This window comes from Eptatretus burgeri, chromosome 2 (assembly GCF_056783735.1).
Source record: "Eptatretus burgeri isolate ZD-2024b chromosome 2, Ebu_testis_v1, whole genome shotgun sequence".
NCBI classification, from domain to species: Eukaryota; Metazoa; Chordata; class Myxini; order Myxiniformes; family Myxinidae; genus Eptatretus; species Eptatretus burgeri.
The window spans coordinates 67,210,685-67,232,393 of NC_140962.1; the positions used below are offsets into that span (position 1 = coordinate 67,210,685).

General features: G+C 40.6%; 1 long non-coding RNA gene across 1 annotated transcript in view; it reads left to right on the forward strand.

Annotated features, from left to right (window-relative positions):
• The window catches only part of LOC147032215 (uncharacterized), a 182,685-nt gene extending 161,233 nt beyond the window's left edge, over nt 1-21,452 (forward strand). The window contains exons 6-7 of the long non-coding RNA XR_015055084.1: nt 20,017-20,140; nt 20,826-21,452. This is a non-coding gene — a long non-coding RNA (uncharacterized LOC147032215). The remainder of the gene's footprint in view (nt 1-20,016; nt 20,141-20,825) is intronic.
• Nucleotides 21,453-21,709: the final 257 nt, after the last annotated feature.

Here is a 21,709-nt window from a genome sequence, read left to right on the forward strand (position 1 = left end):
ACAGGGGGATAAAAGGACCGTGTTCGTCAGTCAGAAGAGTCCAGGGTCGGAGAGTCAAGAAGAGGAGAGTCGGAGAGTCCAGAGGCGGAGAGTAGGAGAGTCGGAAGCAGAGGGTCAAGACTTCGCGGGCGGTGGAGCTGCTCGTCGTGTGCGGAACGGAGGGGACGGAGCTGTGGAAAGGCGGCGACACCAGACGAGGGGGTGCTCGCGTCGTGCAGGAAGCTGCATCCGAGGGAGGCCGACAGCGCGACCTGGCCGAGGTGGAGACGCTCGTCGCACATAATAAAGATCCTCTATACCCCGAGCATCAGCAACCCCCTCCTGTTTCCCCCCGCGCTGAGATAGTGCGACCAAGGGGGCCCCTTTCCCACCCCCTGCCAGACACTGTCCGCGAGGTCCGCGGAGTTGGGGCGCCATCGCCGCTCCGCGTCTCATCACCAGACGGGTAGGCGCGACCCGGTCTCGGCCTCAGGCCCGCCTCATCCTTGAGGGTATTTCTTTTCCTTGGTTTTGGGTATGTGTTGTCGGCGCCGTCTGTGAAGTAGAATTGTATAAGTGTTGCCGTGTGCTCGGTAGTCGGTATTAGCTCTGCATTGTGTTTTCACTTTCTCATTTGCTTTTTGTGTAAATGGAATTGTATTTTTCTTTTTTTGTGTGCTTTTGGTGGAATTGAATATGTGTGTTTCCCGTGTGCCGCGAATAAATGTGCTCTGTGTTGAACTGTTTCCCGCTTCGCTTCGTCATTTCTCCCATTGAATCCTCATCTTGCTTCACGTAAAGGGTTGGTAGTGGGCTGAATACGCCCGATAATTAATCGAACCGTCGAGGTCGACGATAACACCGCTCGGTTATTCTGATAGTACGGAACGGGTCGCTTAAGTGGCCCGTGTCCGAAGTCGACCTGCGGCGAGGTGCGATCGCCCGGTCTACCCTCCGCGTGGGTACTTAGGTAGGTCGAATTTGGCGAGCAACCCTATCCCACGCGGGGGCTGGTTGGCTCGATCGCGGTGAGACCGAAAGGTCCACCCGTGACTGGTTCCCGGCGTTAGTCCGAGAGGGTCACGACTGGATTGTCCGTCCGGTGGGCGACGTGCCGCGATTCGAGTTACGTGGCCGTCAGCACGCCGGCGGGCGCGAATCCGCAACAATGTTATTTTGGACAGAGCTCAGAGGGGATCATCAAAATGTGAATCGTAATCAACCAATGATTGCATTCCCACAGTTTCTGCATGTTCCCACAGACCACATGTAAGTATAGTGCATTTGAGAATGATGAAAATTACCTCTAAATTTGGTGATATTTCGTCGCATGAAGTGAATTTCAAAAACCTTGTCGCTCCGATTGTGACGATCATAAATGTGGAGTCAACCTTGATGTTCATTATTCAATTTTGAGGGTGTCGACTGGGCATCCAAAACCCAAGCACTTGTAAAATTTGGGTGTCCGGCAATGTCGGACCACTTGTAATCCCTAGGTGCCCGTTAATGTCGAGCCGTCAATATAAAGGATGTTCCAAAAAGACCTGGACAACTTTGGTTGTTAATAGATTTCGTATCACAAATGATACACTGATACCCATTGTTTTATGTGATACAGAAAATCATAAAGTTTTCCTTATTTTCAGATCTGTTGGTTTAGTGTAAAATAAAATGGTGACACCACATGAGAAATCTCAGTGTGTCAAATGGTTCATTGAAACGATATCTGACATGCAAGGTTAGCGTAATTTCTGTGCAAGGTATAGAAGGAATCCGCCATCGGGGACTAGTCGACTGGAGGTTTAAAGAGACTGGAAGTTGTCAGAAACAGAAAAGTACCAGTCAACCAAGCACAAGCGCAGCAGATGTTGAACGAGGACACAAATTATTCCAACAAAGTCCCAGAAAATAAATTTGATGCACATCCAGAGAACTGTGAATACCAACCACCACTGTTCACAGGATTTTGCATAAAAGACTGAAGCTTTGTGCCGATAAGGTGCAGATTCTGCAGGATGTCAAACCAGTTGACAGACCCAAATGCAAGATGTTTGCCTTAGAAATGCTTCGTCACAGAGAGGATGATGAAGATTACCTGAAAAAGGTCATGTTCACAGATGAAGCTTACTTTCATGTATTGGGGAAGGTCAACTGGCACAATGTAAGGATCTGGGGCTTGTTGAGCCAACTGGTACTTACTGGTGAGTCAACTGGCACAATATCTTGAAAATGGCTCTGAAAACCCCCATGTCACCATTGAACACATACTCGACAGTCCAAAGGTCAATGTGTGGTGTGGCAGTCTTCATGACCGCTTGTTGGGTCCATATTTTTTTTGCGGAGGATACAGTGACCTCAACAATTTAAATGAACATGTTGGAAGGATTCACCTTCCCACAGATTGAAGACCTGCAACCCGATATCATTTTTCAGCAGGACGGTGCTCCCCTCATTGGGTTTAGTCGTTCGAGCCATCCTGAATGAAAAAATTCCAGGTTGCTGGATTGGCTGAGACGGACAAACTGCCTGGCCCCCACGATCACCACACATAACCCCTCTCTAGATTTTTTTTCTATAAGGGTTTGTCAAAGATGTCTGCAACACCAAGGTGGCAAACTTGCAGCATCTTTGTTCTCAGATCACAGCTGTGTATGCACATTGGTGGACGAAAACATGCTGAGCCAAACGTGGCAAGAACTCGTAACCGCCTTGATGTCCTGCACGTGGCAAACAGAGTTCACATTTCAGTGCATTGATGGTGTGCACCAAACTTTATAAGTTTCTCAATCATATAAACCAAAGGGTATCGTGGTATTTTTTATTTGTGTTTCTAAATATAGTGTTGCGGAAATGGCCCTTACGGGAATACTAAATATAGAATTAGCTCAGTTCCCCCATTGAATTCATGTATAGATAGGTTGTGTGGTATGAGGGACGATGTGTGTGTGTGTGTCGGGAGGTGTAACGGACTGTTTTTGTGTTCGTGCTATGGTGGTGAAACGAGAGATCCCTATTATTCCTTCCTCATTCCGGAATAGGCCCCTCCCAGTCGGCTGAGAGGCGTGGCCTCGAGCGAGGGGTGTGGCCTAGACAGGAAGTGACGTGAAGGGGAGGAGCCTTTGGTCAGGGAGTTGCCGAGATAGACGTGTGTCGAAGGAGCTCGCGTGTCGAGGCGAGAGAGAAAATAAAAAGGCAGTGGTGAATCGACCGGCAGAGAAAGCGGAACCCGCACATCGATTCACCTCACGGCTCGACACGTTGTGATCCGCCTGTGAAACTCGGACCTCGACTGGGACCTTGTATGGAGAACAGGCCAGGCCGGGATTCGTGTGCTGAATCCTGGAGAGAGATCGGCGATCTCGCATCATCGACGCTGCTCGGAGCCAGAACGCGCTGAGGAGAAAGCGCGCATGCGGTGACGAACAGGAGGCGACGGGAGTTGCTGCGCAATCTCCTGCTGCGCGGTACGTTGGAGCGGGGGTTTGAACCCGTGGACACCACCGCTTGTTTCGAGCGACATTAGTGTTTTTGGACACGGTCCTCTCGTCCATGAGCCATCACCAAGGACTCTGTCTTGTCCTGCATGCATGGTGTCTGTCTGCACGTGTTGTGTAAGGCGTATTTCGTAGTAATCCCCTTGAAACCTATTAGTCGTGGTTCCCTCGTTGAGAACGGGTTGATTGTTAATAAAACCACTGTCGTGTTATTGCTTGTGTTGTGATCCCTGATGTCACCAATGAATCTGGTTAATTCTGATGAAGTTGCCGCTATGGATTAATGCGTGTCGCGTCGAGGAACGATCCGTTCGAGTGGCATACAAGACCAAAATGGTTACAGACTGGTAGACTCCGCTCGGTCACTGACAAAGCCAGTCTGTAACTTGGGGTTCTATCTCCTCAACTGGTAAGGTACAGGATTACGTTGGTATCGCGATTAAAGACGCGTGACCCGAGGCCTGTGCCGAGCCGGCCGGCGTTATAGACTCCCGGAGATGGTGGTGGCGAGGGTGGCACCAGGGACCGGGTCAGATTCCCGCCACCCCAGATCCGCAACAATATTAACAACTGAAGTTGTCTCGGTGTTTTTGGAACACCCTTGTAAAGCGTTAACAACTTCCCATGACAGCTGTTTCAGGCTTAATATCCTCATTGGCATTAACTGATATATATATATATATATATATATATATATATATATATATATATATATATATATATATATATATATATATATATATATATATATCATCTCAACCATCGTAGGGAAAAAGGAGAAAAGAGGTTATAAAAAGTCAAGGTGTAAAATACGTCATTTCTATAAACTGTTCATTCTGCCACTTCTAATCTATTTAAGCAGGAAGTAACTTTTTTTTATTATAAAAAGTGTGTGTGTGTGTGTGTGTGTGTGTGTGTGTGTGTGTGTGTGTGTGTGTGTGTGTGTGTGTGTGTGTGTGTGTGTGTGTGTGTGAGATTAAAGTTCAAAGCTCAAAATAGTTGGCAAAGCACTGTATTGAAAATTAAGTTGTAATTGTAAAAACATTCTGCAGAAAATCATTAGTTTCCTTCATGTCGGTCATTGATTTTTTATTGTTATACATCATACCACAAATTTATTGATCACACCTGAAGTATCTGGCATGCTTCGTACTCCACCTCACAAGAGAAGCTCTGTATATGCAAAGTGTCGCCGCCTTTGTGCAATTATAAGTTAATCACTCACCTTCATGCTTTGCTCCCAGGCTGAAAACCAGCCATGTACAGTATTATCGGCTGTCAGAATGGCGTATCTGTGATGGCACAAAACGTATAAAGGTTTAGAAATGCAGAATAAGGGATTTTATACCTTGACTTTTCATTTATTCTTCTCTCCTTTTCCTAGGCAATGGTTGAGATTATAAATATTTATTTTTTAACTACATCAGTTGTTGCTGATCATGTTATTAAGCCTGAAACAGCTGTAATGACTGGTTGGTAAAGCTATGCCCATAAACATTACTTAAAGATACTATCTGCACTTATCCCAACACTTGCCGTGAGTCTTCTCAGGACTATGGTCTTTTCTTATTTATTCATGTCCAATGATGTATGAATGAGGCTGTATCCAAAACGAGGGCACTCAATCAAACTCGGCAGAGAGGGATTTAAAGTGACCCTGCAGAGATGCCAGCCATAGAACCACTTTCTCAGCATTGCTCGCCTTGTACTGATGGAATGGACAGACTGTGACGACCAGGGCTGAGGAATTCTGCAGACGAGGAGGTAGGGATGGTCCCATTTTTGGGAGAGTTAACAATGAGAGCATTAGCATCGACAACGAGTACCAGCAAAATATAAAGCTGGCTTAAAGTCCTCTCAAATACATGACACTATGGTATACAACGCCTTGCTTGAAATTCACTGAGGAAAAAATCGTAGGTGGATTCTACGAGGGGGAGTGAAAATGTTTCCGAGCTCAACCATGAAGGAATGAATGAATGGTCCTGTGCCAGCAAAACTAAGGACAAATGGGAGTCTGTTTTTGGATACAAAAACGAAGCACATAGAAGAGTTTGAAGATGTAACAAAACAAATAAGTAAAAAAGATATAAAATATCATAGTCCCCATTGTTTTAGAAATATTGCAGAATGGAGTTATAGGTCTAGCCAATATTAATGTACAACTAAAATAACCACAAATCTACCAGTCGTCCATCTTTGATCAGATCACAAAATATAGGGAGGGATACATGTACACCATTTGTACTTGCGCTATGTTGGGACAAAATCGGACCATGCATTCTGAGAAATGGTTGGGGACACATTTAAGTAACAAAATGGCAACCAATCGACCATCTTGGTTCTGATCTCGAAACAAAAAGATGTGTATATCCAAGCCATCATTCATTATCTGGGTTCCAAGTTTGAACAACATCGGTAAATGCTTGCATGAGAAATGGTTGAGAACGTGTTCAACATCAGGTTTTTCTTTTACAAATAAAATGGCTGCCAGTCGGCCATATTGGATCTGATGTGATCTCAAAAAAACATGACATGCAGATGTAAACAATCATTCATTATCTGTGTGCCAAGTTTGAACAACATAGAGTAGGTAAATGCTTGCCCAAGAAATGGTTGAGGACGTGTTCAACAGCTTGGTTTTTTACAAATAAAAGGGCCGCCAGTTGGCCATATTGGATCTAATCTGATCTCAAAAAAAAAAAAGCATGACATGCAGATGTAAACAACGATTCATTATCTGTGTGCCAAGTTTGAACGACATCGGTAAATGCTTGCCCGAGAAATGGTTGAGGACGTGTTCAACATTGGGTATTTTCCAACGAAAATTGCCACCAGTCTACCAGTCGACCTTCTTTGATCAGATCACAAAATAAAGTTAGCAACAAGTGTATGCCATTGTGTACTGTGCTTTCGCCAAGTTTTCACAAAATCGCATCATGCATTTCAGAGAAATGATTGGTGACACGTTTAAGTGACAAAATAGCCGTCAGTCAGCCATCTTAGATCCATCTCAAAAAAAAACAAAATGATGTGCTTATGTGCACCAACATTCTTTATCTGTGTGCCCAGTTTGAACATCGGTAAATGCATGTCCAAGAAATGGTTGAAGACGTGTTCAACATCGGGTTTTTTAACAACTAAAATTGCCGCTATTCGGCCATCTTTGATCGCATTGTGAAACAAAATGATGTGTATATGTACACCATCATGTTTTGTCTTTGTGCCAACTTCGAATGCAATCGGTCCATACATGTCCGAGATATGGCTGCGGACGGATGCACACGTGCACAGATACGAAAATCGAGACCAAATACATCAGCCTCCATTTCAGACTGAGTCCCACAGGGGCAAATAAAATATACAATAATTAAAATAAAAAGAAATGGATGCTCGGCAGGGCAGCCTAAAAAAGTTAATGCGGAGCCCTGATATATATGTATATATATATATATATATATATATATATATATATATATATATATATATATATATATATATATATATATATATATATATATATATATATATATATATATATATATATTAACCCCCATGCTCTGAGCCAAATAAAGCTGCAGAAAGCAACCATGAAAAGCTACACAGGCAAGCCCTTTCCTGTTTCAAGCCTTACCTGGTTCCTCTACAGCTGCAGATATTCACAAGTAACACATGCATGTGAATCTCAATTCTACATACCACCTCAGCCGTGAGACAAGTTTCATCATTCATCAGCTACAGCGTAGACAGAAACGCACACCACCAAGGCTCCCAAGCATGTACCATGTGCAATTCCAAGAGCAGTCAACATACAAATAACAAGACCAAATCACATCCTCATCAGTAATTGGAAGGAATACCCAATCAGCTCTCACCTAATCATCCAGAAAAGGGATACCTTTACTGGTTTGCTGTCTTTGTGTTTGCATTCCAAATTGGATTCGGTAATCTGTTGAAGTTGTCACATACTCAGCCAATCATCTGTGCGCTTAGTTGAGGTCCGCCAGGCTGCTGCCTCCTTCTTGTCTCTGTGCTACCTACTTCTCATCTTGATTAGGTGAGAGTTGATTGGTGATTGCTTCAAATAACGAGTGAGTGAGTAATTGCAGGTGAATGGGATTGGGTCTTGATATGTATATAAATATATATATATTTTTTTATATATAAAATTTTACATATACAAAATTTTATATATATATATATATATATATATATATATATATATATATATATATGTGTATGGTATAACGATACTAATACCATAGTTTTTTATATATATATATATATATATATATATATATATATATATATCATATATATCCATCCATTGGGACCATACTCTGTGCAGAGCGTTGGTGCTGCCTTAGCAGTCTCCTTGGCTATTGGCAGCAATCCTGGATGCGTCGCCACTCCGACACAGGATACATGCTGGTAGTCATTTTGCCGACCTCGGAAGGATGACAGGTCGAGTTAACCCCACCTGGTATTAATTCAACAGTTGAGCAGGATTTGAACCCATGACCCTAGGATTATATATATATATATATATATATATATATATATATATATATATATATATATATATATATATATATATATATATATATATATATATATATATACACACACATATATTTACAAACTAATAAGTGTGTGTGTGTCTCTTCCATAACTCCAAACCCATGAAACCTATCAGCCTGAAACTGCATGCATACCAAGAAAACTCCAAGGAAGTGCATGAGTGAAAATTTGGTGTTTGGATTAATTAAAATATCCCTTTTAAAGATACTTAAGGACGTTATTTAATTATATCCTTCATCAGGCGCTTCTCGACCACCTCATTCACTGAGGTCTTAAGGTGTATCCTGGGTTACCCAACTGGGGTCTGAAGCCACCATGTTTTTTTTGGCCTGCTCAACCATACTCTGACTTGGAACAGACCACAACAATTTTTTTTCACTTTCCTCACTCATATGATCGAATGCCTGTTCATCAAAGCTGTGAATCGCTGGGTACATTACAATGCTTATAAACACCCGGAGACACGAGCGTTCGTGGCTTTGGATCATTTTCGCACATGTGATAACCTTGGGAATCTCTTAAACTAAACATAATCACAAAATTTAAGCTCCAGAATTGAACTTGGCAGCAGTTCCGAATCCTGAAAAAGTGTTCATTTGTCCAATTTAGACATTGCTTGGGTGTTTCCGGGTGCATACTTTTAATGCTGGAAATTGGTAATTGTTGCTAAGCCAGGCAATCCATTGGAGTGCTTGCTTGAATGCTTGAACCACTTACCAAGCGCGCTACAATTGATCGCGGTGCAGTTCGTGACCTGATCGAGATGTACAGTCGAGTTACTATAAGGTGGAGGAGGTACGTATACTGCACACATGTATGTGGTACACATGGATAGATTTGGTTCTGTAGGGACTCTCCACATGTGCCTGGCCATATGCTATGCCTGTTATGGGCGCCGTGGTCGCAAAGTTTCATCCCATATCTTATTGAGGTTTTATCAGGTTTCCCTTTCTCTTCATGACTGTTTCTAAAGCATTTGGTTGTCGGTTGTGGTTTACAAAGGTTATATGTTTCTCTTTGTGAGTTTCAAAGCAAAGTATATTTGATAACACCTGATTCCGAGCCATTTGCTGTATTTATTGCATGTTTTCCAAATTACCGAGCTAATTGTTTGTTGTCACCCGTCACACGCAGATGTTTATAAAGACTAGTATATTACCCGTCCCATGGACGAGTGGCAGACGTAGTGGGGGTGGTCTGTTCTTTGGTAGGCACGTGATAGCACTGGACCAATCATGTTCGGTTATGTACCTTGGACTGCATAGCTAATACTCGGCGGCCTCAGCTTCACGTGATACCTCCCCTAATATTTGCTCATTCGCTCATGATAGCGAGCGAAAAAGTTTTGTGATCCAGAGTCATGTAAACTAAGTACAATACAGCTGAGTCTTGAGGACTGTTGATGCTTTGTCTAGGAGGAGATAAGAAACACTTAGCTCCATTATTTTGTAGATTGTTGTTTGTGCACATCTCCCTGAAATGTCTAAATAAATGCAACATTGTTTTTCGGTGAAAGCTACTCAAGGCTTTTGCATACAGTACGTGCTGAAGTCGGTAATCACTCTGACTCCAACCTGCCTATTCTCAAAAAATTGCTGATATCAGCCAAGCAAGTGTGTATGTGTGTGTGTTTTGTGTATAATGCATGACATATTTTCTCTGCTAACTCTCCGATCCCCATCCCTCTCTCACTTTATCCCAACCTTCATCTTCCCCCTCCCAATACAGTGCTGCACTCTCCTCCCACACCTCTCCCACTCCCCCCCTCTCTCTCCCTGTCTCTGGATATTTCCGGATGGTGGTTTTGTGTGGGCAGTGTTTGTCTATGGACATGTTTGGGTGGGGTTTGTCTCCAGACGTGTCCGGATGGTATTTATCTCTGGACGTATCCGGATGGGAGTTTGTCTCCGGACGTGTTCGGGTGGTGTTTCTGTCTGGATGGGAGTTTGTCTCCAGACGTGTCCGAGTGTTGTTTGTCCTGGATAGCTTAGCTCCAGACGCGTCCGGGCGGTGTTTATGTCCAGACGGGAGTTTATCTCTGGACGTGTCTGGATAGTGTTTTTTCTCCAGATGTGTCCAGGTGGTGTTTGTCTTCAGACTGAGTTCATCTCTGGACATGTCTGAGCGGTGTCTTTCTTTGGGCAGTATTTATAGTTTCACCAGTACAAAATGGATTTCAGTCATTATTTTGTTTCCATCTTCACCGTTATTCTATGCCAAAGCATTTTGATGAGACAATTAACGTGGCATGGCACATCTGCCTTCCCTTCCTCTCACCTAATGCTGTCTTCTCTTCCCCCATCTCTCCTCACTCTCCCTCCCTCGCCTCTCTTCGCTCACTCTCCTTTGTCTTTCTTTCCCCCTATACTATTTCTCTCTCTCTCTCTCTCTCTCTCTCTCTCTCTCTCTCTCTCTCTCTCTCTCTCTCTCTCTCTCTCTCTCTCTCTCTCTCTCTCTCTCTCTCTCTCTCTCTCTCTCTCTCTCTCTCTCTCTCTCTCTCTCTCTCTCTCTCTCTCTCTCTCTCTCTCTCTCTCTCTCTCCCCTCAACCTTCCCCCCCCTCATTATTCCCATCAGTAAAGCCACAGGTGGTCTAGATATGTGTGTCTATGTGTGATGTACACAGTGCCAATCGAAAGCCTACACCCCATTTCAACATTTTCTCCTTTTGTTGCTTTATCGCCTGGAATTAAATTGCATTAAATCAGACTTTTCCCAACTTTATTTACACATCGTAACCCACAACTACCAAGTGAAAAACAAATTCAACAAATTTCAGAAAATTAATTAAAAATACAAATCTGGAATATCTTGGTTGGATAAGTGTCCACACCCCTGAGTTAATACTTGGCGGAAGCACGTTTGACAAATAAGGTTAATACTTGGTGGAAGCACGTTTGTTGGAAAATATGGGACATTATCAGTTTTAAGTCATTGACCAAAAATATATTTTGAGACTATGAAGAAAATAATTAATCATTAATTACGGACAAAGGCCATTTTCATCCCCGCCACAGGGCATGAAGTGCGAGATGATCTGTTTTTTTTTTTTTATTATTTCTTCCGTGTTTCTTTATTATTTGCCGAAAATTTTTTTTTCGCCAACTGTGTTTGTTTGCAGCGTTTGTCTGACTGTCTGTTTGTCACACGATTTTTGGCCACAGTTTTCAAGCAATCATTCTGAAATTTGCTGTGTGTGTTGGCAACGGGCCAAGGACAGCAACACTTAATTTTGATGAAGATCCGAATCTGGATCTGGATCTGAGAATTTCTTTAAGTGATTCTTCACCATTGAGAGGAGGAGATGGAGATTGCTACCCATACTCTGTGCAGAGCATTGGTGCTGCCGAAGCAGTCTCCTTGGCTATTGGGCACAATCCTGGACGGGTGGCCACTCCGACACAGGACACCAGCATGCTGGCTGGTTGGCACTCATTTTGCCGACCTCGGAAGGATGACAGGCAGAGTTAACCCCACCTGGTATTAATTCAACAGCTGAGTGGGATTTGAACTCAGGACCCTCAGATCGAAAGCCCGCCACCCCAACCGTTGAGCCAACACCAGGCATTACCATTGAGAGATGAAGCCAAAAACGATATATAGCACAATATCTCAAAAAGTTATGGATGGATTTCACACAAAACTTAGTGGACAGGATGGAAGTGCCACTCATAAGAATTGTTTCAGTTTTGGTGAAGGTCCGAATCCAGATCTGGATACGAGAGTTATTTAATTTTTAACTGATTCTTCACCGTTGAGAGATTGGGCTAAAATCGATATTGCATGATATCTCAAAAAGTTCTAGACGGATTTGGATGAAACTTGGCGGGCAGGTTGGGTGTGTGACAAGGACTAATTATTTCGATTTTGGTGAAGATCTGAATCCGGATCCAGATTCGAGATTTTTTTTTTGGTGAAGATCTGAATCCGGATCCAGATTCGAGATTTTTTTTCAAGCTATTCTTCACCATTGAGGGATAGGGTCAAAAGCTAGAGAAAGCACAATATCTCAAAAGGTGATGAATGGATTCCGCAGAAACTTTGTGGACTGGTTGGGTATGTGAAAAGGACTAATTGATTCATTTTTGGTGAAGATTCGATCCGGATCCGGATCCGAGAATTTTTTAAAGTGATTCTTCACCATTGACAGATGTGGGCCAAAAACTATGTATGGCATATCTCTAAAAGTTGTGGATGACTTGTGACAAAACAAGGTTAAAGAGTTGGTTAGGTGACAAGAACAAGCCAATTCGATTTTTGTTAAGGTCCAGATTCAGATCCAACCTATCAGTGGGATACAAAATTTAAACTGTTCTGTCTGACGGAGGTATGTGCTCCACCGAGTGCTGTTCCGCTTCGCCAAGTGTCACTCTATGAGTGATTTTTCATTTATTTATCATTGAGCTTGAGTGTATCTGTCCTCTCACCTCCTCCTTGCATCATCTGAACATCGAGAAATGTATCTCCTGGCCTAACACTGACATCAAGATAGCATATGCAATGACTTGCTACTCGACACCCATTTGCATTGGTGCATTCATCAGCACCATTTGCAAATTTATTGAATATGGTGAGAGAGTTCTTCACTTTTTCAAATGATGTGTCTTTCATTGTTTCACTGCATGCTTCCAACGAATCAGTTGAGTTCCTTGCATAAATATAGTGAGCATTTGTTAGTCTTGTTTGAAACCAGTGTTCAACTTCAGGTTAAAAGTGACAATGCACTTCACATTGGCCTCCACTTTGTAGTGTGTGGCATCACTTGCTTGAATATGAATTACTAAACATACCTATCTGTCGCTTTGCTGATGGGTTTAATCAAAAGGCAGCATGTTGTACTTCACAAACATATTGCATGTTTATCTGTGAATCTAAATAAGGATGTAAAATGGAGTGAAACACAAAAAATGATCTGTTATAACACGTCGTTGTTCCTGCTGTCTTGGTGACTGGTTGTTTTTTGTGTGATCTTTCGGTGTGCTTTTATATATTTTTATATTGCTTGGAGAAATATTACTCGATATAATTATGTGTGCCTCTTCTGTGTCCTTCAAAAGTGTCCCTGCTGTTATGAAATAATAAATGTTACTGTTGGAACCACGACAAATTATAATTCCTGCTTCTTGAATCTCATAAAGAGGGCTTTTAAAACAGGCATCTTAAGAATGAAATGCACACAAATTTTTGTTCCAAGTAAATCAATTATTAACCTCCGCCATCTTCGAAGATGGATGGAGGTTATTGTTTTCACCCCTTTCTGTTTGTTTGTTTCTTTGTTTGTTTGTTTGTTTGTGAACAGTATTACGGAAAAACTCCTTGACGGATTTCGACGAAACTTGGTGGGGGGTTAGGTATGGTCCAAGGATCATGCCATAAAATTTTGGACTTGGTCCCCCCCCCCCAAAAAAAATTGTAAGATATTTTTTTTTTTTGCATTCCTACATGTTTTAAGTGATTTCCAACCCCCCCCCAAAAAATTGTTACCCCCCCCCCCCACCAAAAAAATAGAGAATTTTTTTTTTTTTGCATTTCTACATGTTTTGTAATTTCCACCCCCCACCCAAATTTAGAGAATTTTTTTTTTTGCATTTATACATGTTTTAAGTGATTATCAACCCCCCCGAAAAATTCCCCCCCCCAAAAAGAGGTAATTTTTTTTTCATTTCAACATGTTTTAAGTGATTTCCAACCCCCCCAAAAAAATTGTTACCCCCCCCCAAAAAAAAGAGGGGAAATTTTTTTTTGCATTTCTACATGTTTTGTGATTTCCACCCCCCACCCAAATTTAGAGAAATTTTTTTTGCATTTATACATGTTTTAAGTGATTATCAACCCCCCCCCCCGAAAAATTTACCCCCCCCCCAAAAAAGAGGGAATTTTTTTTCATTTCAACATGTTTTAAGTGATTTCCAACCCCCCCCCCAAAAAAATTGTTACCCCCCCCAAAAAAAGAGGGAAATTTTTTTTTTGCATTTCTGCATGTTTTAAGTGATTTCCACCCCCCAAATTTAGAGAAATTTTTTTGTTTTTGCATTTATACATGTTTTAAGTAATTATCAACCCCCCGAAAAATTTACCCCCCCCAAAAAAAGAGGGAATTTTTTTGCATTTCTACATGTTTTAAGTGATTTCCAACCCCCCCCCCAAAAAAAATTGTTACCCCCCCCCAAAAAAAGAGGGGAAATTTTGTTTTTGCATTTCTGCATGTTTTAAGTGATTTCCACCCCCCCCCCAAATTTTGAGAATTTTTTTTGTTTTTGCATTTATACATGTTTTAAGTAATTATCAACTCCCCCCGAAAAATTTACCCCCCCCCAAAAAAGAGGGAATTTTTTTTTGCATTTCTACATGTTTTAAGTGATTTCCAACCACCCCCCCAAAAAAAAAATTGTTAGAGAAAAAAAATTTTGCAACTTTTTTTTCAACAAAATTTCGATCCCTTTTTTTTTTTTGCATTCTGCATGTTTTAAGTGATTTCCAACCCCCCCCCCCCAAAAAAAAATGTTGGAGAAAAGAACTATAACTGTCAGCACTGTTCACATCATATTTAATGAATAAGATATAAGGTTCACTTGAGTGACCCAGCATTATTGGCGGCGGAGGATTTGCACTCTCCTGAGTGCTCCCCCTCTAGTTTTCCAAATGAGTTTATCGATTTTTAGCCTACCAAAGGTCCCATTTTTAGCTCACCTGGAACGTAGTTTCGGGGAGCTTATGGGATGGCGTATCGTCCATCCGTCCACAAATACTAGCAACTTCTCTGAAACTACACATATGATTTCTATGAAACTTTTTCCACAATGTTCATCACCGTGTATGTACCAAAGTTTGTTCATGGCATTAAACAAAAATAGGGCCCTTTGGGGGTCTACAGTGGTTGCCCCCCAAAATAGGTATTTGCTTTCTTATCAGAAACTACACATACAATTCTGATGAAACTTGACCACAACCTTCATCACCCGTGACGTACCAAAGTTTGTTTACGGCATAAAAAAAATCGGGTCTGAGGGGGTCTACGGAGGGAGTTTATGGGGGGTTGTCCACCCAAATAGGTATTTGCTTTCTTCTCCGAAATAACACACACAATTCCGATGAAACTTCACCACAACCTTCATCACCCATGATGTACCAAAGTTTGTGCATGGCATTAGAAAAATCAGGGTGCCACAAACAATATGTATTTGTGTTCTTCTCCAAAACTACACACACAATTTCCATGAAACTTGACCACAACCTTCATCACCCACGATGTACCAAAGTTTGTTCACGGCATGAAAACAAAATTCCATTGGTGTTTACTTTCTTCTCCGTGACATATTTTTTGGGTCATCCATGCCTAACAGTGTTTCCCTGGTTATCTTATCCAGCCACTACCAGGTGAGCACCCTGGGGGTATTGCCCCTATTTTTATTAATCTACAACAGCAGGAACCCTTTTGAATGAAGCATGACACACTGACAGACGGACCTTCTCCTTTGAGTAATAGGTGCTGCAACAGCAATGTTTGGTTACATTAACTGTGTTGTGTCTTCAGCCTTCTTAACATCCTCATTAAATACTTCTGATATTGGCTTTGACATTGACTGGCTAAGCCTTCCGCATGTCGATGCAGACCATAGGCTCGGTGTTTTGCAGCTTTTTCACATACTCGTAGTTTGTCAACATTGGCTTTGCTGATCAGTTTGGTGAACCAAGCTCCTCCACTTTTACCAATTGTAGCAGTAGGAAACTTTCCTTATTCATAAGCTTTTTGCAAGAGGTGCACCAGTAGATATAGTTTGTAACTTTAATAAATGGAAATAGTTTGACTGACAAACATCGGAGACTGACTCTTTGTTGTGAAGACAGTGGTTCTTCAGTAGGTAGCTGTATGTGTGCTTCACGATGTTCAGATGATGATGCACCAAACCTCCAGAAGAGATGATGGTATGCTGTTGGTGCTTGGTATATTCATTTCCTTGGTTGGTTTGTAAGGCATTTCCATTTGAAAATTACTGGATTGGTTTTTTTGTCTTTTCATTTTCACTTCTATCTTTTTCCCTCAACCCAGATTCTGTGTAACCTGCTCTAAAAAGTCACGTGCCATCGGGCCCTAAGGGGGTCTACAGATCCGACCTATCAGTGGCACAATCATTTTTTGTAAACATGTGACTTGGGTACAAGTGCCTCACAAATCGAAACTCCGATGTATTTTAAATTTACAAATTGCATTTTGAAATTGTTTATTTACATGTTCGGGTTTAACTCTAACCCTACTCCTAACTATAACCCTGAGAATAACCACATTCAAGACACAATTTGAACATTTAGAATACAATAAGTCATCGCTTAATATAGTCCCGGTTAACATTGCTTCGTTATGAAGTAACTGATTTATTAGAGAACATACTCATTTAAAATCGTTCACCGTTCCATTATAAAGTCGTTTTACCTCTAACTTAGAACCAAACTAAACAGTAAAGAGGGGTTTAATGAGGTGGAAGAAGCCGGCATTGACTTCTGCAATCACACGGAGAAGACCTAACCAATGAAGATCTGAAGCAAAGAGAGATGACGAGGAAAAAGGACCCAAAGATTATGATATTAAATTGCTTGTTTAAAATTATTTAAAACTTGTACTCTATATGTAAATAATGTCTTTTATCAGACGATAAAAATCTCCTCTCTCTTCTTCTTTCGGCTGCTCCCGTTCGGGGTCGCCACAGCGGATCATCCGTATGATCCGCATGATCCGCATAGTGATTTGGCACATGTTTTACGCGGGATGCCCTTCCTGACGCAACCCTGGTCGCCTCTTACGACACAGGGATATGGTACACCTATTTTAATCGGGGTATACACCAGCCCAGTACACTGGTACTCATTTCGCCGACCTCGGAAGGATGACAGGCTGTGTCAACCCCCTGGTGTATTAATTCAGTGGTCCAACGGGGCTTGAACTCAGGACCTTTTGGATCCCAAGCCACTGCCCTAACCACTGCGCCAACACCAGGCTACGATAAAAATCTTCCCTGGATCCAAAACTTCCCCCTCCCTCCCCTTTATTTACTTTAATTATTATGAGGAAATTGGATTCACTTAAAGTCTCACTTTTCAAGAATGTAACTACAGCGGGCCCACCCCAATGCAGGTTTCCGCATCGCGGTTTCGCTCTATCGCGATTGAATTATTGTGGTAAAATGTGCCGATTGTGGCATGGGTCCCTCACTCTATCGCGGTCTGGCACGGAGAAATACACAACCCCGCATCTCCGTCACCTCACAGTCCCACGCTACCCTCCATCACAGACTCAGTTACTCTTTTGATATCGTTCCGCACGGACTGTTATCACGTGTTATCACATGATATCGCACGATATTGTTTGATATCATGTTATATTGTGTGATTGAGTTTGATATCATGTGATATTGCATGATTGAGTTTGATATAATGTAATATCATGTGATTGAGATTGATATCATGTGATTTAGTTTGATATCATGCAATGTCACGTGATTGAGTTCGATCCCATGTGATATTGCATGATTTAGATTGATATCATGAAATATCACGTGATTTAGATTGATATCATGTGATATTGGATGATATAGTTTGACATGTAATATCGTGTGATTTAGTTTGATATCATGTAATATCGTGTAATTTAGTTTGATATCATGTGATTTAGTTTGATATAATGTAATATCACGTGATTGAGTTTATCATGTAATATCATGTGATTTAGTTTGATATCATGCAATGTCACGTGATTGAGTTTGATCCCATTTGATATTGCATGATTTAGATTGATATCATGAAATATCACGTGATTTAGATTGATATCATGAAATATCACATGATTTAGATTGATATCATGTGATATTGGATGATATAGTTTGACATGTAATATTGTGTGATTTAGTTTGATATCATGTAATATCGTGTGATTTCGTTTGATATCATGTAATATCATGTCATTTAATTTGACATGTAATATCGTGTGATTTAGTTTGATATCATGTAATATCGTGTGATTTAGTTTAACACGTAATATCGTGTGATTTAGTATGATATGCAATATCGCGTGATTTAGTTTGATATAATGTGACTTCATGTGATTTCGTTTGATATCATGTAATATCACGTGATTTAGTTTGATATAATGTAATAGCATGTGATTTTGTTTGATATAATGTAATATCATTTGATTTAGTTTGAGATCATGTAATATCACGTGATTTAGTATGATATCATACAATATCGTGTGATTTAGTTTTATAACATGTAATATCACATGATTAAGTTTAATATCATGTGATTTAGTTTGTCATGTAATTTCATGTGATTTAGTTTGATATCTTGTAATATCACGTGATTTAGTCTGATATCATGTAATATCATGTGATTTAGTTTGTTGTCATGTAATATCATGTGATTTAGTTTGATATCATGTAATATCACATGATTTAGTTTGATATGATGTAATATTGCGTGATTTAGTTTAATATCATGTAATATCACGTGTTTTAGTTTGATGTCATGTAATATTGCGTGATTTAGTTTGATGTCATGTAATATTGCGTGATTTAGTTTGATATGTAATATCATGTGATTTAGCTTAATGTCATGTAATATCTTGTGATTTAGTTTGTTATCATGTAATATCATGTGATTTAGTTTGATGTCATGTAATATTGCGTGATTTAGTTTGATATGTAATATCATGTGATTTGGTTTAATATCATGTAATATGGTGTGATTTAGTTTATCATGTTTTATCACGTGTTTTAGTTTGATGTCATGTAATATTGCGTGATTTAGTTTGATATGTAATATCATGTGATTTAGTTGCATATCATGTAATATGGTGTGATTTAGTTTGATATCGTGTTATTTAGTTTGATATCATGTAATATCACGTGATTTCGTTTGATATCATGCAATATCATGTGATTTAGTTTGATATCATGCAATATCGCATGATTTAGTCTGATATCATGTAATATCGTGTGATTTAGTTTGTTGTCATGTAATATCATGTGATTTAGTTTGATATCATGTAATATCACATGATTTAGTTTGATATAATGTGACATTATGTAATATCACGTGATTTAGTATGATATCATGCAATATCGCGTGATTTAGTTTATCATGTAATGTCACGTGTAATATTGTGTGATTTAGTTTGATATATAATATCATGTGATTTAGTTTAATATCATGTAAAATCGTGTGATTTAGTTTGATATTGTGTTATTTAGTTTGATATCATGTAATATCATGTGATTTAGTTTGATATCATGTGATTTAGTTGGATATCATGTAATATCACGTGATTTAGTATGATATCATGTTATTTAGTTTGATATCCTGTAATATCATGTGATTTAGTTGGATATCATGTTATATCATGTGATTTAGTTTGATATCATGTAATATCATATGATTTAGTTTGATATCATGGAATATCACATGATTTAGTTTTATATCATGTGATATTGCATGATTTAGTTTTCATTAGTCTTTTAATTACATTGTGGTGTGTTTGTGACAGTGAATCCAAAATAGTTATGAAGAAGAAGAAGATGTGCGGTTTTTCTGAAATAAGGCAAATTAAACATTATAAAATGTAATTAAATACTTTCAAAGTAAGAAGCAAATTCATATTTTTTTTTTTGGAATGTTGGTTCATTTGGGAGGTAATGAAAAAAGAAGAAATGGCGAATGAACCAAAGGAAGGAAATAGAATCAGAATGGGTTCATGATTTTTTTTTTGAGCAAAATATTTGTTTGTTTGTTTTGAAGCTGGGAGGGAGAAATAGGATAAAGTTGAGGAGTGTGAAAGAGAACACTTGGGATAAAGCGGAATGAGGAAAATATCTTGAGAGGTTTTCTCTAGTCTTCATGGAGAAATGCTTGAAATTCAAGCATGAGAAGGATACTGTCATGGCACCTTATACAGAGCTAAACAATTGCATGCAGAACAAGACAAAGCAGACAAAGATCACCTCCTTCTTCACAAAGTCTGATGACCCTGACGACCCGAAGCCAGGGACGCCGATGTTATCTCAATAACCTCCAGCGCCCTCCATCATCATAATCAAAAGTAAGTACAATTTTAAGTGTTTTTCATTTTTACTAGTTTAGGCAATAAATTTTAGAGATGGTTCCCCTAACCCTATTTTCCCCAAAAGGTCTTTCTGCATCGCGGTTTTGCCCAATGCGGGTTTTTTCAAAAACATAACCCCCATGAACGGGAGGGTTTTCTGTACAATGTAAAGCGAGGACTGACTGTACGTATGTGTTTTGATTTATGAGGCACTTGTACCCAAGTCACGTGACTTTTTGGGGCACACTCATTGGTTGCTACACAATTTCTGGTTCAGTGTGTGGTATACTCCCTTTTATTTCCCCACCCTGGTTTTGTCGTAAGTTCCCGAAGCAAGATAGCTGTTCCCTGGCACCTCATGACTGCGGTGACCCAATGGTGGTTTTCCACGCTCGAGCACAACTAAATGGCTTTTAGTGCTGCACATGCGCATCAAGAGGAGGGGTTGGGCGGGGGGTGGGGTTGCTGTCTCGGGGCCCGGGGTCCGTTGAGGGGCCATAGCTTCCCCTGTAACTCTAATTTTTAATACAAATGTAAGAGAGCTGTCTCAGGGCCCGGGGTCCATTGAGGGGCCATAGCTTCCCTTGTAACTCTAATTTTTAATACAAATGTAAGAGAGAAAGAGTGTGCGTGGAGGCCCTGATGTTGTTTGCCCATGCTGTCTCTTGATGCCCCACACCAGAGGTTGCATGCACTCTCAATATCAAGCAGTGGCGCCATGACAGCATTGGCCAATGGGCACCCTCCATCCTCATCTGTGAGCTCAATCACCATCCTGCATGTCAATAAGAGGGTGGGGTATGGCCGAGTTACCCAGTCCTGCAGAAATGTTACCTGCTGTCTGAAAAATTTCACCTTCCATCCAGTTCGAGAGGGGGACAACATGGCAACATGGAAAATGAACAAATTGGCAACACTGCACATGATATTTGATAGCCATAGGGGTGCTGGGAGAATTCAGGGCATGGACCACCCCCTCTTAAGGGAGGGGTGGCGGTGAGGGTAATCCCTGAAGGGAGGGTACGGTAGTTGGGGTAAGAAGGCGAAGAAAATGGGAAGGCCAGATGATGTGGAATGGGGAGAGGGGTGGGATGTAATGGCAATGCAATTCTCATCCCTATAGGATTTATATAGGAAAGTTTGTGCGAAGAAAATCTCTGTTGTGAGAAATATGGACAAGGATACGAACGATCTCATGAAATCAAATTTGTTCTCTTACGTGTGTAATGTGGCAGTGTTTATTTTTCAAATGATTCGTAATGTAATGTCGTAATCATACGTCTGTAGTCATAAAAGCATGTGAAACGGGTTTTATAGCTTCTCTGCATCTTCATGAATCTAAATGTTCCGATCTGCATTAGAAAGGAGCACAGTTCCTTGTTATTTTCACCATCATACATACAATGCTGCATATAGACTTGATACCTTAACGTAATGATCTCGTTATGATCGTGAAACAATTAGGATTTTAATTTTGAAGCACTCAGAGCATCCGAAACCGGACTCCCTCGCAAAGGAGCACCGACATCCATGGGTTACACTTAGCTGTATACACAGTGTACTTGA